The sequence below is a fragment of the Carassius auratus genome, unplaced genomic scaffold, assembly GCF_003368295.1.
Source record: "Carassius auratus strain Wakin unplaced genomic scaffold, ASM336829v1 scaf_tig00025797, whole genome shotgun sequence".
Classification (NCBI taxonomy): Eukaryota; Metazoa; Chordata; class Actinopteri; order Cypriniformes; family Cyprinidae; genus Carassius; species Carassius auratus.
Window position 1 is genome coordinate 117,111 of NW_020525459.1, and position 17,162 is coordinate 134,272.

Consider the following 17,162-nt stretch of genomic DNA (forward strand, 5'->3'; position numbering starts at 1 on the left):
GCGGCCACGGCGCAGGCCAGCGCCAGTCATGTTGTAACGCTTGTAAGAAACAGATGTTCCTTCCCTGACAAATCTCCCCTTTTGATTTATTATTAATTTGCTCAGATCACAATGGAGAAGTCTTTGGATCATTAATTAAATCCCACGCAAAAAAAAAAAAAAAAGGAAGAAAAAAACTGACCCTCACAAACTTATTACCAGGAAAATGACTTTGACACCTGAGAGCAAACTTTCATGTATAGGAAGATTAAAGCTGGGAGAAAGGTATAAAAAGTAAGAGTCTGAGTAAAAATACACTCTAAAAAATAAGGTCTGGGTAACCAGATATTTTTATATGATAAAATAAAAAGAATAATAATAATAATATTTTATTTATTTATTATATATATATATATATATATATATATATATATATATATATATATATATATATATATATATATATATATATATATATATATACTCTTCTGGTGAACCATTATATATATATATATATATATATATATATATATATATATATATACACTGTAAAAAAAAATTTGTTGTTTCAACTTAAAAAAGTAAGTGTTCGTGCTGCCTTAAAATGTTAAGTTGTCTGAACTTAAATTGTGAAGTTGTCTTCACTTACGATTAAGTTGACAGAACTTAAAAAAACAAGTGCAATAGACATAATTTAAGTTGCCTGAACTTAAATTGTGAAGTTGTCTTTACTTACGATTTAGTTGACATGACTTAAAAAAACAAGTGCAATAGACATAATTTAAGTTGCCTGAACTTAAATTGTGAAGTTGTCTTTACTTACGATTTAGTTGACATGACTTAAAAAAACAAGTGCAATAGACATAATTTAAGTTGCCTGAACTTAAATTGTGAAGTTGTCTTTACTTACGATTTAGTCGACATGACTTAAAAAAACAAGTGCAATAGACATAATTTAAGTTATCTGAACTTAAATTGTAAAGTTGCCTTAACTAAGAATAAAGCTGATAGGACTTTATAATACAAGTGCAATGAACATAAGTTTAGTGGACTTGAATTGTGAAGTTGTCTTAACTATGAAAAGCTGAATAGACTAAAGTGCTTAACATTTAAAATGACAAGTTGTCTTAGTGGAGGATAAATCACTTGGATTTTATTTTTCAATTAAAACCAGTTTATAAACTGTTACTTTAAACATACAGTGATGTACTGCATAAACAAAAAAAGCATAAAATACAGCGTAATGCTCTGCATGAATGACACAGTATTAAGCATAGTGCTGTACTGCATAAAACAGATGTACTGCACAAACATACAGTAATGTACATTAACAATACTGTATAAACAAAACAAGTGTCTAAATTCAAACAAGATATTTTTATAATAAAGGGTTAGTTCACCCAAATAGCAAATTTATGTAATTAATAACTTACCCTCATGTTGTTCCAAACCAGTAAGACATCTGTTTATCTTTGTAACACGGTTTAAGATATTTTATATTTAGTCTGAGAGCTCTCAGTCCCTCCATTGAAGCTGTGTGAACGGTATACTGTCCATGTCCAGAAAGGTAAGAAAAACATCATCAAAGTAGTCCATGTGACATCAGAGGGTCAGTTAGCATCGAAAATACATTTTGGTCCAAAAATAGCAAAAACGACGACTTTATTCAGCATTGTCTTCTCTTCCGTATCTGTGTGAGAGAGAGAGTTCAAAACAAAGCAGTTTGTGATATCCGGTTTGCGAACGAATCATTCGATGTAACCGGATCTTTTTGAACCAATTCATTGATTCTAAACTGATTCTGTGCTAATTTTATGAGCGCGGGTAAACCGAAGGCTTGAATCAAGTGCAATCATCGCAAATGACGGCATTACGTCGAGCGCAAAAGAACCGGTGAACAATTTTCTTCAACCGGTTTATTGAATTGAACTGTATGAAAGAACTACTGGTGATCCGAAAACTGATGCAACCGGTTCTTCACTCGTGAACGAGTCAGTCTATTGTTCGTTATCTGGCTCGGCTCGGTGTTCATCTTCAGTTCTCTCTTCACAGCAGTTCAGTCAGTGTACTGTTTGAGTAAATGAATTAACACGTTAACAAAGTTGATAGCTTAAGTCATTTGTGGATTAATGCGTATAGGAGACGCAAACTGTTTAAAACGATTTGGTGAATTGGTTCAAAAAGATCCGGTTACATCGAATGATTTGTTCGCGAACCGGATATACACACTGCTTTGTTTTGAACTCTCTCACAACAGAAACGGATGATATTTTTCTTACCTTTCTGGACATGGACAGTAGACTGTACACACAGCTTCAATGGAGGGACTGAGAGCTCTCGGACTAAATCTAAAACATCTTAAACTGTGTCCTGAAGATAAACTGAGGTCTCACGGGTTTGGAACGACATGAGGGTGAGTTATTAATTACATAAATTTTTTATTTGGGTGAACTAACCCTTTAAGTTACATAAATTGTCACTGCATAAAGAACCACATTAAGAAAAAAAATCATTTAACATTCTTTGTTTTAAAACAACCAGAAATTCACCAATAAATCATGACCAAAAACAAAAAGGCACAGAACGTATACCTTTCAGTTAAAATGCTAAACAGTTTTGCGAAAGAGTCTATTTTTCAGTCCATGCACCGTCAAGGAACAGTGATCACCTCCAAGGTCAATTAAAATCTTCTGAATTACCTCAAATGTGTAGCGTAGTTTTTTGGGATAATCAATGTTAAGCGCAAAAATCAGTACGACTAGTTGAGCCACAGCATGAGGGAGGTCTTTGGCATCACTCAGGACAACTTGTTCCTCCACTACCACGTAGTAGTCAAAGGCATCATCTCCATCAGGCATTATGAGAATGCCCACATCCATTCCCACCATCACACCGTCTTCAATGTCAGTTTCCTACAGCAAGTATATTAAAACATTTACTGAGAATGTCAGTTATTTTATTGAAAGTATATAACACAATTTTTAGCCAAAACTTATGTAATGAAAATATCTTAATTCTGAGACTCGGTCTTGTTTGTATTTTACCGTTATCTACATCAAATCATCCTACATAAATGTACAAAGATTCTATGAAAATATAACCCTGATATCTTTAATACTGACGAAGGCCTGAAATCACAGTGAAATTAATAGCTGAAATTCAACTTTGGCATTTATCTCATAATTACATTACAAAACTATAATACATTTCATAGACAGGGTCCTGATTAAACATACACAGAACATTATTTTAAGCAAAGGTATAATATTAACATGCAAGTCTACCTCAGCTGACTTGAAGAAATCTGATGGATCCTTGCCGAGGTAATGTGGAAGGCCTTGAAGAACAACGGCCCTTTTCATTGACATGGAATTCTTAAATAAAAGAAAAAAATGATTAGATTGATTTAGGGCAAGGCTGACAATGTAACTGCTTTATAACCATTATAGTGGAAAGCAGGGGTGCTGAAGCACCTGCTGGCATGTAGCCCATGAAAAAAAAAAAATGCGGGGTGCTGGTGGTGCAATGTTAAATAAACATTTTGTAACAAATTAATAATTATTGAATAAAATGGTGCTGTTAATTGTTGCCAAAGTGTATTTGAGAAAAACATTTATTATCACTATAACTATGCAGATTAAATACATAGTTTTTTTCTTTTGTCATTTCATTACACATAACTTTATGAACTATAATATGATTTCTTTGTAAGTGTAAATTTCTTCAGTTGTTACCAATTGCATGTCAATTGCTGTTTAATTAAACTGTTGAATTAATTAACGGTTTAATAAAAATAAAATTAAAAAAAGTTGACATGTTCAATTATATTAACTCAAAGTTTACATGATGCAGCACGTCACTGATGTGAAAAAAAAATTGCAGCAATGCACAACACTAAAGATCACATTTTTAAAAATCTGTTCTTTTAAGTAAACTGTACATACATAGGCAGAAGAAGAGTAGGAGCCTGTGCACAGCCTTAAAAGCTGATATTTGGACACATTTTGGGTCTTATGATGATGGAGAGAAAAGGGAAAGGAACAGTGGACAGAAAATGACATGTTAGTTGATGCGTGACTCTATAGATCCAAACTTAAATAACCCAAACACATTTTAATTTGAAGCACACAACTAAAATACTCACATCACGGTCAATCTTGCATAGAAGACCTTTCAGTTCTGAAAATGCTGCTCAACTTGGCTCTAAACATCTGAAGGAACCTGGGTACATACTGATCCAACCCTGAGAGAAAAGACTTCATGAGGTCCTTAGATGTTAAGCGAGTGAACTCTGCTTCAATCTGTTAAAAGACATGACATTTACTTTTTTTGCATTTCATAAATTAAAATAGGTATGTGCTACATAAATTAATAGCAATGGCATTGAATAACTGCATTTATATAACTAACAATAATATAATGCCCTTAAAGTGGAGGCAGTGACCAATTTGTAAATGTGACAAATGTATAAACAATAATTCTAAAGTATTTTAGCTTCAGAAAGACTATTGTGACTAAAGAACTTAAGACATAGGGGTCTAAAGGTACACATTAATTTCGAACTGTTTCGGAATGGGCCTTACAGTTCATTGTACATGTGTGCCAAATGCAAACATTAGTTAGCAGTAAGCTTGTGTTGCATGCAGAACATACTTAAATTGTGTTTTCACATGGACATTAAGTAACGGACTGTATGTTTGTTTAGCAAAGATTCTAAAGTAATGGCTCACAAGAAAAACGTGGAAATGTTTCGTGGAAAAGTTCTAGGCAAACATGCACTAGATTGAAGTGTTTAACCGTTACACTTGCGTCTCACATCTTTTGCACAGTCTAGCAAGTTGGCATGACAATTTCTGTAAATCCCTCATGTCCCAAAAGCACGTCTTGAAACCATAGTATTTTGCACTATGCTTAGTGCTTTTCTGAACAGTTCCTGCGCGTTGCGCCTCGCCCCACCCATGGGATTCTCTAACGTGCTCGCCTGAAGACCAATCATTAAGGGAACACTTCAAGCATTGTGCATAAATGTATATTTACCAAGTCGCTACTCGTCTCTGCCCGACGCCGGCTCACATTGAAAATGAATGACTTCCGGCCACTTTGACGCTCTCGACGGTGGCGGTGTGGACACAGTTATTGATGAAGTCATATCGCCCTTTTTATATAAATGCTGTTTATCGCCTAGGCCTTCGTTAACATTTTATTACTCACCTTAAACTGCACTTAACAGATAAACAATCCCCAGAGCCAAGACAAGCACACACGAATTACCAAAACATATAGTGAGGCTGCCGCGTTAAATTGAGGAAATATCAGACGTTGCAGGTGCATTTTTAGTTCATCGTCTGTATAAAAAAAAAAATAATAATAATAAAAAAAATATCTTTTCTATTCTATCTTTTAATATTGTTCCTATTATTTGTTTCTAATGAATTTAACTTATTTAAACGAAAAAAAAAAAAATCTTCCCCCAAATTACCGATTGGTATATGTAAGGCGTTAAATGGCTTACAGATAATTTTCATTAAAATGTGTAACATTAGGACTACGTTAGTTGGCCTACTCACCCAAAACTGGTCAGGATGAAGCTCGAAGATTCAGTTAATACATTTAAAAGCAGGTTTCTGCTAACTCTAAAAGACTAACTTAACAGATAAACGCCGTTGACAATCGAGGGAAAAACTCAAGATTGGAGCAAGCACATGGAAGGGTAAACGTGAGAAAATGGCGATGGCTGAAAACAGACGTTCATCTTCTGACGTCATATATATCTTTTTTTTTATTAATTAATTAAATTTCTAACGACAGGAAGAAATGTTTGAAAGGGAATTATTTTGCCACTGTTTAAGAATGCGAACCGCCAAATAAGCACAAAGAAGAGAAGAAGATTTTGCCAAGGAGTATTACATTTTCAATATGAAAAGCGTTAACGTCCCATGACTGGCTTACAAAGTTCAAATAATTTTTGAGCGCGAAACTGGCGTTGTTTATACTACAGATAGTTGATTACAGTTAATTAAAACAACATCTTAGAAGTGAGTACAGAAGCACTCAAAATAATTAAAAATCTTATAAATCTATTTCATGTAACGTAATCCAATATAAAACGTACCGTTCGGGTATTCACAATTATAAAAGATGATAACGTTACATATTAAACAGATTTTGGAGTAACTTAACATACTCACCTTACACTGACCAATATGAAGGTCCACGGCTCAGTTAACACGATGAAAATCTGGTTTGTACTGTCTGCCAAAACAAATTCGACGGTTAAACGACTCGGGTAACGTTAACGTTGTTTGAGGAGAAACTCCAGCAAGAACATCACAACATAAAATGAGAAAATGGCGGTGCTGCAGAACGACTCTTCTGGCTCATTCAGGAAAAATAATTTAAATTCTTTTTTTTTTCTTCTAATCAATGATACAATAAATTTGATCTAATTTCCACATACAGTATTACATTTTAAATATGAAAGTTGCATTATTTGTCTTATAATGGTCACATGAATTAATGCAAAACTGAAATAAGGCGGTGGTTGTTGTTGGATTATTATCTTTAAATTTATTAAAATCATATATTAGAAGCGCGTACATAAACGTTCAGAATATTTATGTCGATCAATATTCAAATCTATTATGTTAAACATTTTACATAAATTAACAGATATTTGGCATTAATTACCTCAAATTAATCAAGATGATGGTCTGTAGTTCAATTAAAACCAAATAAACAGGTTGCCTGTTTGCAAAACCGATTTTAACTTTAAAAGAGGAAGGTTTTAGATCCTGCAGACTAGAACAAGCATTGTTAAAGTGAGAAAATGGCGTTGCTGCAGAAGGACTTTCATCCTCTGAGGTCATCCGAAAATTATATATATAGAAAGTCATACATTTTAATCTTAAAATAGCTTAAAGATTACATTGATATTTACATTTTGCGGTTTATGGACATTATATTATCAATGGCAAGCATAGAAATATATAAAGTAAATGCATAAAAAAATAATAACAATAAATAAAATAAAAAGTTGACAAATACAATTTTAAAATGTATCGATATCAAATATTAGTTAATATTAGTTTCCATTTGCACGTATTTGTATTTAAAGCTCAAATATTGGAAGCAGCTATGTTAACTGATATATCTAAGTTCAGTTGACTCATTATTTTAAGTCTGATAAGTTAAGCCAAGAAAAACTTAAATATTTGAGTCATCTCAATAAGTTCAATCCAAATAAGTTAACTTAACTCGAAATGTTAAGTTATGATAACTAATTGGCGCAATCATTTTTTACAGTGTATATATATATATATATATATATATATATATAATGGTTCACCACAAGAGAATATATTATATAAAATATTTCCAAATAAATAATTTCATTCATTACATGATGACATTCAATTTCTTCAATATTTTTGATTTTATTAAATACAAATATAAAAATACAAAATATTTCAGAATTATAATATCATTATGTAATAAAACAATATATATTTTGGAATGCATGACATGAAATATCATGTTGTTTGTGAATTGTTAAATGTCTTTACTATCACTTTTGCTCAAATCCTTGGCTAATAAAATTTTACTTTCTTTAAAAAATAAAATAAAATGACCCAACACTTTTGAAGAGTAGTATATTCTAAATATAAAGCATTTCAGCAAAAGCAATAGTTTAAATATCCCTGCTCCAACCAGATATCAGTCAGTCATGACAACCTGCTGTGCTTGTTATTAAAAATCACACAACTTGTGAAACGCTAGTATATTGTGGGCAATAGCTGCCAATTCCAGTGTGTCAAAAGATCTTATAATTGGTCCTTTTGCTTCACTTGTTGAGAGCAATTAAAAAAGAGGAAGCTGTCCCACTGGTCAATCTCCAAACTCTCGCCAAACACAATGGCGCTCTGGGGGAAGTCATTGCACAGTTTGATAATGCAGTTGTCTATGTCACACCCCAATTAGAGTGATCTCACATTCCTGAAGGGTGACAGTCTCAAAGCGACTGCATGCCAATCAAATTTTGTCATATCTATGACATCATCTTGCAATCTACATTGCAGCACTTCCCAAGATATTCGTTGAAGTCTAATCTGCATCCTGATGTCCGACGAAAGCTAAGATTGATTGTGTTTGAGTACAGACCCCTAAATGAGCATTGCTCAAAATTAATCTGACACACAGAAATTTTTAGGAGAACTTCCTAACATGTCTGGTGAGATCACATACAGTATCCCAAGGACTTTCAGACAAGAATCCGGGGTGTTCCAGTAGGTGAAGGTCAAGGACCAGACTATAACAGAGCCTGTGCCCTGATCAGACAGAAGGGTCACATGCCACTTGACTTCTTCATTACAGTTTCCGGAGAAGATTAAATACCTATTGACTGGCATCACAGTGAACAAAGGTTTGATCTTAATGTTTTCCCTAGTTTCCAACTGCTTTGTTTGATAAAAGAATGTAAAAATACCTTGTAGTCCCGGCATACAAGGCTGTTCCTGTTGCAAAAGCGCTTTGGGAGCTGCTAAAATTAAGTGATGTCACTTCTCAATGACACTTAAATGATACTGGAACTCAATGAAAGAGTCGGGATGCTTTGGAGCATCTGCTGGAAATAGTTAAACACACACACCCCAAATGACAAAAACTTCCTTTGTCCCTGCTTCCACGAGGACCGTGGGGGACTAGGCTGGTCTAATTAAGTCGATCCGTGGGGAGAGCCGGTGTCATTTCTACTTGGCATCAGCACTCTGGCACTGGCAGCATGGCTGGCATTGAGCATCTCAGAGGAGAGATGGAGAGACAGATTTGAGGAGAGAGATAAGTAGGAGACATGTAACTGATTTGGCACGCGCCAAGAGCTTTGGCATGTCTGTGGTTCGGCGGCTCCTGTCTCTCTCCATCTCCCCGGGCTCCTCAGTGTGTTTGAGTAAGCACTCTGTGTTTAGACAGCCCATTCCGGCAGAGCAGGTACAACATGTTTTAATAGAAACAGAAACGACAACAGGAAGCTATGATCAGTCAAAGAAAAACATCAATTCAAATGTCAATAGATTAAAACCAGTTTCACGGATTTTTGAGTACAGGGGAGCAACTGGCTACAGTACACAAGCACAAAAAAAAAAATTCTTGTTGTACCTCAGTTACAAAAAAACGTGTACTGTCATGAAAAATATGTATAATATGTATCATTAAATACTGGAAAATCTATCATTCAACTAATATAAATAAATAATAGAAACTGATTTTCAGGTCCATCTACTGAATTGTAACAACAGCCAGACAATTTATTTACAATATGAATGAGGCTTTACACAATATGCTTGTGAAAAAAACTAAACTATTAAATGAATTACATTTTTAAAGTCATGGGAGGGAAAAGATCAGGATGATGGAGGACATTGCCTGATTTAAAATGCTTTCAAAGCACGTTTTAAAAGGGACACAGCTGTGAAAATGTGATAGTAAACATATTTTAAAAACACAACATTTTGTTTAGGAGATATACCCCTAGGGATTCCCGATAGGGGGGGCGGAAGAGAATCCCACAGGATGGATCAAAGGATGACGACATATGGCAATGAAAACATGACAACGACAATGGAATGCAAATGTGGCAAGATATGCAAGAACCGACATGGCCAAGAGGAAGTGTATACAGAAGGAGGTAGAGTCACAGCGCACAGGAACTACGCCTGGTGAGACGCAGGAGGAGCCAGGCCCGAAGTCACCCCACCATGCCCGGAGCCTCCAGGTGATGCAACCACCTAATGCACACAGGACATCAGAACATCGTCGGGTGAAGTGGCCCAAAGCTAGCAAGGAGAAGGAGTGGCGTCAGTTTGACAAAGACGCAGATACCATCTTGGAGAGCTGATCAACGTCTCAAAACGATGACTACAATCATCATCAGCCTAGCTGCAGAGAGGTTTGGACTTGAGGAGAAGCGAGCATCGAAGCCCCCTTATACCACGAACAACAGAGCAAGTAAAATCCATCAGCTCAGGCAGGACCTGAAGACCTTGAGGCAGCAGTTCAAGGTTGCAAGTGAAGAGGAGAGGGGACCGCTTGCGGAGCTATGCAGCATAAGCCACAAAAAGCTGATGACTTTGAGGAGAGCGGAGGGGCATAGGAGGAGGAGGAAGGAGAGGTCCAGGAGGAGAGCTGCCTTTCTAGCGAACCCATTTGGATTTACGAAACAGCTGCTAGGACAGAAGCGGAGCGGCCAACTCACCTGCTTCAAGGCTGAGGTTGACCACCACCCCAAGCAATCCTACAGTGATGAGTACAGAGAGCAAGACCTAGGGCCCTGCAGGTTCTTGATCAATCCACCTGCACCGGCTCTGGACTTTGACGGGAAAGAGCCCGGTTGGAAGGAGATCCAGGAGGTGGTTTGAAGGGGAAGGGCAAACTCCGCTCCAGGGCCCAGTGGAGTACCTTATAAGGTTTATAAGAACTGTCCAAGACTACTCCACAGACTCTGGAAGATCCTGAAGGTGATTTGGAGGAGGGGAAGGGTAGCAGACCAGTGGAGACAGGCAGAGGGTGTTTGGATCCCGAAGGAGGAGAAGTCTCAGAAAATCGATCAGTCCCGGACCATCTCACTGCTAAGTGTTGAAGGAAAGATCTTCTTCAGCCTCATTTCCCGGGCGACTGACAGACTACCTCCTGAAGAATTCCTATATCAGTCCAGAAGGGAGGAACCCCAGAGGTACCTGGATGTCTGGAGCATACAGGCATGGTCACTCAGCTTATCAGGGAAGCCAGAGAGCAAGGAGGACCGCAAATCTATGGATCCATACCCCATAAACTGGTCGAAGAGGCACTGAACCGGCATCACACCCCGAAGAAGTTCAGAGACCTCATCCTGGACTACTATGCCAACTTCCATCTGAGAGTCTCCTCCGGAACAACAACCTCACACTGGCACAAGCTTGAGAAAGGGATCATCACTGGCTGTACAATCTCAGTCATCCTTTTTGCACTCGCCATGAACATGCTGGTGTAATCTGTGGAAATGCAGTGTAGGGGGTCCCTCTCTAAGTCTGAAGTTATACAGCCACCCATCCGAGCCTTCATGGATGACCTGACAGTGACCACAACATCTGTCCCAGGCTGCAGGTGGATCCTGAATGGCCTTCAGGAGCTGATGTCCTGGGCTCGCATGAACTTCAAGCTGGCAAAGTCAAGGTCCCTCGTGCTGAAGAAAGGAAAGGTTACTGACAAGTTCTTCTCACTTGGCACCACCAAGATACCATCACTGACAAAGGAACCTGTTAAGAGCCTGGGGAAGGTGTTCAATTGCAGCCTGCGAGATGCAGCTTCCACAAAAGCGACCAACCAAGACCTGGAGACCTGGCTGGCCGTGGTGGACAAGTCTGGCCTTCCTGGCAAGTTCAAGGCCTGGATTTACCAGCACAGTATTCTCCCTCGGATCCTATGGCCCCTCCTGGTGTATGAAGTCCCCATTTCAACGGTGGAAGGTTTTGAGATGAGGATCAGCAGGTTCCTGCGCAGGTGGCTGGGAAGCCTGAGCAGCATCGCTCTATATGGGCAGAACAACAAGCTGAAGCTTCCCATGAGCAGCCTGAGCGAGGAGTTCATGTTGACACGGTCCAGGGAGGTCCTACAGTATCGGGATTCCAGTGATCCAAAGGTTGCCCAGGCTGAGACTGAGGTCAGGACAGGGAGGAAGTGGAGGGCTGCCGTGCCAGTGGACGACACAGAATCAAGGCTACGGCAAAAGGTTTTGGTGGGCTCAGTGGCACAGAGGAGAGCTGGCCTGGGCAGCAGAAGAACTCCTCGCTTACGACAAGGCAGAAGGGAAAGAGAGGAGGTCGCTGATTCTGGAGGAGGTGCGTGCAGGAGTTGAGGAGAAGCGAGCTTGACAGATGGCTGGGATGCAGCAACAGGGCGCCTGGACAAGATGGGAGCAAACAGCGGAGCGCAAAGTCACATGGACTGAGCATTGGAAGGCTGAACCCTACAGGATAAAGTTCCTGAACCAGGCGGTCTATGACGTGTTGCCAAGTCCATCCTGGAGAAATGTGAAGACACCAGCATGCCCCCTCTGCCAGAAGACAAGAACATTGGAACACATCCTGAGCTACTGTCCAAAAGCCCATGGTGAAGCCTAAAAGCCATAGCAGATTCTATCTGCAGTGGAATTAGCCACAGCAAGAGCCTACGCCCAGTGAAGACCACAGCTTTTGTCAGAGCTGGGGAGAAGTCAACACTAGCTGCCCGGGGCACCTCCTCTGGCCTGTTGGCAACGGCGCGTGACTGGGAGCTGTCAGTTGATCTGAGCAAGCAGCTGAAGTTCCCTGAGGCAGTTGCCATAACAACATTGAGGCCAGACATTGTGCTCACCTCAGAGGCCTCCAAGCAGGTAATTCTCTTGGAGCTCACAGTGCCTTGGGAGGACCGTATGGAGGAGGCCAATGAAAGAAAGAGGGCAAAGTACTCCCAGCTTGTGGAGGGTTGCCAGAGCAATGGGTGGCGGGCAATATGCCAACCCGTCAAAGTGGGATGTCGAGGGTTTGTGGGCCAATCCCTTTGCAGGGCCTACAAAATGCTTGGCATCACAGGGGCGAGCCAGCGAAGGGCCATCAAGTTGGCCACTGATGCTGCAGAAGTAGCATCAAGGTGGCTGTGGATCAGGAGAGTTGAGGTATGGCGTGTAGGGTAGTAGCGCTACCTGGACATAAGCTGGGACCTGATCACCCCAGCTGGGTCGCCTAGAGGAGGGGGTCTGATTGTTGAAAGACCCGAAACCCCCCGTGATCCTAGGTTACATCACTGATGATATGTCCAGGTGCACCAGACGGTGTATCTAAAATCTTGTTTAATACAGACACACAAACAAAAATAACAAAATACATAAATCATAACATATTTTAAATTTACATTGCAGTTTTAAGAGTATTGAGTAATAATGTAATATCAAGTTTCATAAAATACAGAGAAAAAGGAAACAAAAATGTTTTGCAAAAAAATTCTATTGATCATCTCAGATTAATTTCAAAAGTGAAATATAGCTGATAATACATATTGATTATATATATATATATATATATATATATATATATATATATATATATATATATATATATATATAATAGCAGGTAAGTATATGGGACGTTTTTTCCCATGCCTCAAGAATCATTTAACTTTTTTAATATGACTGTATTAAGAACTGTAGCATTCACTTTTCAGTCACGTTAACAACTGCTCAGGACTGGTGTAAGCATGTATGCCTTCTTGTTTTAAACTAAGGCGGGGGGATTACAAAAAATCTGTGCAAATTAATGTTTCAGATTCTAAATAATATTTGTTAGTGATTACATTCAACGGAAAGGCATGAATAGCTACTGGCACAGTGCACAAGACATCCAATGTAGCAAGTCAGGATGATGCATATTCCCTCTGAAAGAGTATTAATAAGGGTCTAAGTAGACTTGACCCCAGAGTCCACTCATATGGTATCTTGCCTATGCTGAATGAAGTCAGAAAGGGAGGGACAGCTCCTGCCAGCCTGATAACATGGGGGTGTTGGGCAGGGTGAGCAGAGCAAAGGGCTCAAGGGCTAAAGCAGGCCAGCAGCCTGGTGGATCACACCAGCCTGGGGGAAACAGGGTGGCACGGCCGAGGTGCTGTCCAGCGGGAGGTGACAGGAGTGGACAGGATGTCACCGGCAGAGCGCCTGCCTTCGTCCCTGCGCTCCTCCTCAATCTGGCAGCTGGCCCCACTCAGACACAATGTGAAGAGACAAGTCAGAGATGTTCTCTTTTTCTAAATGTCACATGAACTTGTGAAAGACAAATCGGATGGAGAAAATCAAGGCCTCTGAGTCCTTGTGTCACATTTTATGAGCTCACGCATTCATTCACAAATGCATCGATTTTCTGCGTTTTGGGGCCTGTCGGATCCTTTTTCACATCTACACTACAGTCTCTACAGGTACAGTCTTGCCCCCAAGCGCTTTTCAAGGTTTCCTCCACAGTGGGAGTAGATGATAGCTTAAACTGTTTGCAAAACTGAGTGTTCATATAAGTTAAAGATGAGGGTGAACTGAGCTAAGTGGACAGGTAGGTCTCAGACACCATTGTAGAATCTAAGACAGCTTTATTCTGATAAAATTAACCAAAATGTAAATATATACATATACTGATATACTATATACATATACTATATACATATACTATACTACTGCACTCATGCTGTCCAACTACTAACATGACAACGTCTGCTGGTTTATATGCTCTCATAAAGGGAAATTTCCTCTGGATCCCTAAGGCTTTCCCTGCCAGTGACATGAGGTTACACATTTTAATGAAAATGTTTTCCTTGGGTACCAGTCTACCCTCATTTCTATTGCAAAGAAATCTGTCTTTGCATCCCAGCGCATATAAAGTAGTCAATCACTGAGGTAAGGAATGATTAATTTATCACTCCGTCCTGCGTTTCCCATAAAGCTTCCAGGGGAGCTATATGAGATTTTTTGGCAGGACGTACCACTGACCTGGATCTGATACTCACTAAAAGTGGTCAACAGGTATACCGAAAACTCTCTCTCTCTCTCTCTCTCTCTCTCTCTCTCTCTCTCTCTCTCTCTATATATATATTATATATACACACACACACACACACACACACACACACACTGTATATAGCTACCACAACTATACATTTAGTTTTTTTTTTAACAATAAACAATTAAACAATAATGTTAAATAAACATAACAATAAACATCATATTTCATATTATAATTATTTTGTATGTATTTCTTTTGAATCTGTGAGGCAACAAGCTGATCAATTTACCCTAAAATCTGCCAAAGGGCCATTTGTCACATTAATACTTAGGCTTGTGAATAAAAATGTACTTTTTATATACTCTGGTACTGTATATGCTGTAATAAATTCTAACAGAAATTACTGGTGGAACATTTCTAAATGATAATACCAAATTTTGCATTTAGATTTATTTCATATTCTTCAGCTTTCACAGACTTTTGAACCAGTTTGTAATTCTTTAAAGAAGTGCAAAAATAACTAATTTTTCTCCGGAATAATATTTATTTCTTCTATGTCTTACTATAACATGCCAAAATGGTAATATCTCAGATCTTGACTCAAACATTGTCATTTTGATTAAACGTTATTTTGATGATATGCAATGTATTATCATAAAATATTTAGAATTATATATGCCCTAAAAAGTTTATTTTTATTTATTTATGTATTGTAAATAGGGTTGCAAGAACTCATTTATAGTTCTTTCCACCTCATGTTGATGATTAATATTTCCTGAAAGGTTAAGTACTTATTTTCACTGGCCATTTGCTGAAGAAAAACTAGAATGACACAAGACATTCAGATCCAATTAATTACTGTATATTTGCCACAATGTTTAAATACACACTGAAACTACAGATCATTTTACACAAGAATGTCGGGATTACGGGGAGCACTGTTCGAGTCGTGTGTTCATTTTGCGTGACAGTGTAAACCCTTACGAAAGGAAAATATATTACCAATATATTTCTTAAAATATATTGTGATATATTGTAATATATTATTTTCCATTTTTATTTTTAATTTTTTATATATTGAATACATTTAATAATATATTGATGACACATATATTATATAATATATTGCAAAATATACAAATGATTGCCGCTTTCAATATATTGCAATATATTGGAAAAAAATAAATATATGTAAGAATATATGCCTAATATATTACATGATATTTTCCAATATACTGCAACATATTTTTGTTTCATAAGGGAAGGACTGTTCATTAAAACATTGTGATCGTTCTGGTGGCCATAACTCCCAGCACTTCATCTTTACCTGAAGCCTTCAAGGACACAGCAGTCACACAGACGCTCCAGCTACAAGTTACATGGCTTTAGGCCAGATATCTGCTGTGTACTGTTTCTGTTTGTGAAGATTCATTTTGACGTCTCACTCCATTTTTTTCTTTTGTATTCTGTCTCTCTCTCTCTCTCTCTCTGATCTTTGCACTCTACACAAGTTACTAGTCAAAAAGTAGCCACAGAAAAAGAGTACCTTGATGGCTTTCAATGAGGAAACGTTTTTGTTTACATGGTTCATGTGTAAGAAGTTTCTTCACTTCACTATTTTATATTTATAAATATAATTTTAATAAAATGTTAAATAAATTCTGACATGCATAAATACGATTATTCATATAAATAATAATGCAGCTGCTTTAAACGCATGTATCCATCCTAGTACAGGTGTTTTTGTCATTATATATCTATTTTTACAGATATTATTATATATTATTATTTGTATACTTTTCCCTATTTTCCTTAATTTAACAACAGTTCCAGTCTAATAATCTGAATGGTCTTTCAGACTGTCAAATACAGTGACCTGAACTAACTGTTGTATACTGTAACAGATTACTTTCTTAAGTACACTTAATTTTGGATAAAATCATCTACTTTCACTAGATGGATGCTTGTGTTTCTTTAATCCTGATTTTTCTCTCCCTTCAACAACAGCACGAACTGAAACTGGCTCTATGTTCCACACAAGGGCGGCTGAAAGTCAGCAAGTGTGTGCTGGAGTCGGGTGTCACATGAATTCTACATTGTGGCAGATACGTGCAGCGGCCTGTGGCTCTGGCTGAAAGAACAGGCGAAAAATAGAGTGAACATGCCGCTGTTGTGCTTGTTCCATTGCTTTGTGTTTGTTACTTTTTCCTGCTGTGTAAGGGCGAGCTGGGACAAAAGGAGACGCAGACTGCAAAAAGGTGCGATTTTGACAGATGAATCGGGCTGGCCGAAGGGGAGCCCAGACAAGAGGCTAATCAGGACAGAGGGAAATGCAGAAAAGTGGGTTTTAGACTCTCTTCATACCTGAACTCATCAGGGACTCTGTGTGAGCCATTACAGGAGGATCTTTTTTATGGGCTACTATCAGGGGTGCCTTTTGAAATAAACTTATGCCCTTCAAGACTATGCACTTCATCTGCAATAAACAATTATACCACAGCATAACTATTTTCCATAAAATATTGTCACATTTATAGTAGAAAAATAATTGCATAAAGAAAAAAAAGGGCTGTCAAGCACATGAGTGCCAGCATACTTGTAAATTAATATTTATATATATTTTTTTACTAAATATTT

The 17,162-nt window shown here is 38.0% G+C and overlaps 1 pseudogene; it reads left to right on the forward strand.

Moving 5' to 3' along the window:
- Window positions 1-9,884: 9,884 nt before the first annotated feature.
- Window positions 9,885-12,760, forward strand: LOC113078497 (uncharacterized; annotated as a pseudogene).
- Window positions 12,761-17,162: the final 4,402 nt, after the last annotated feature.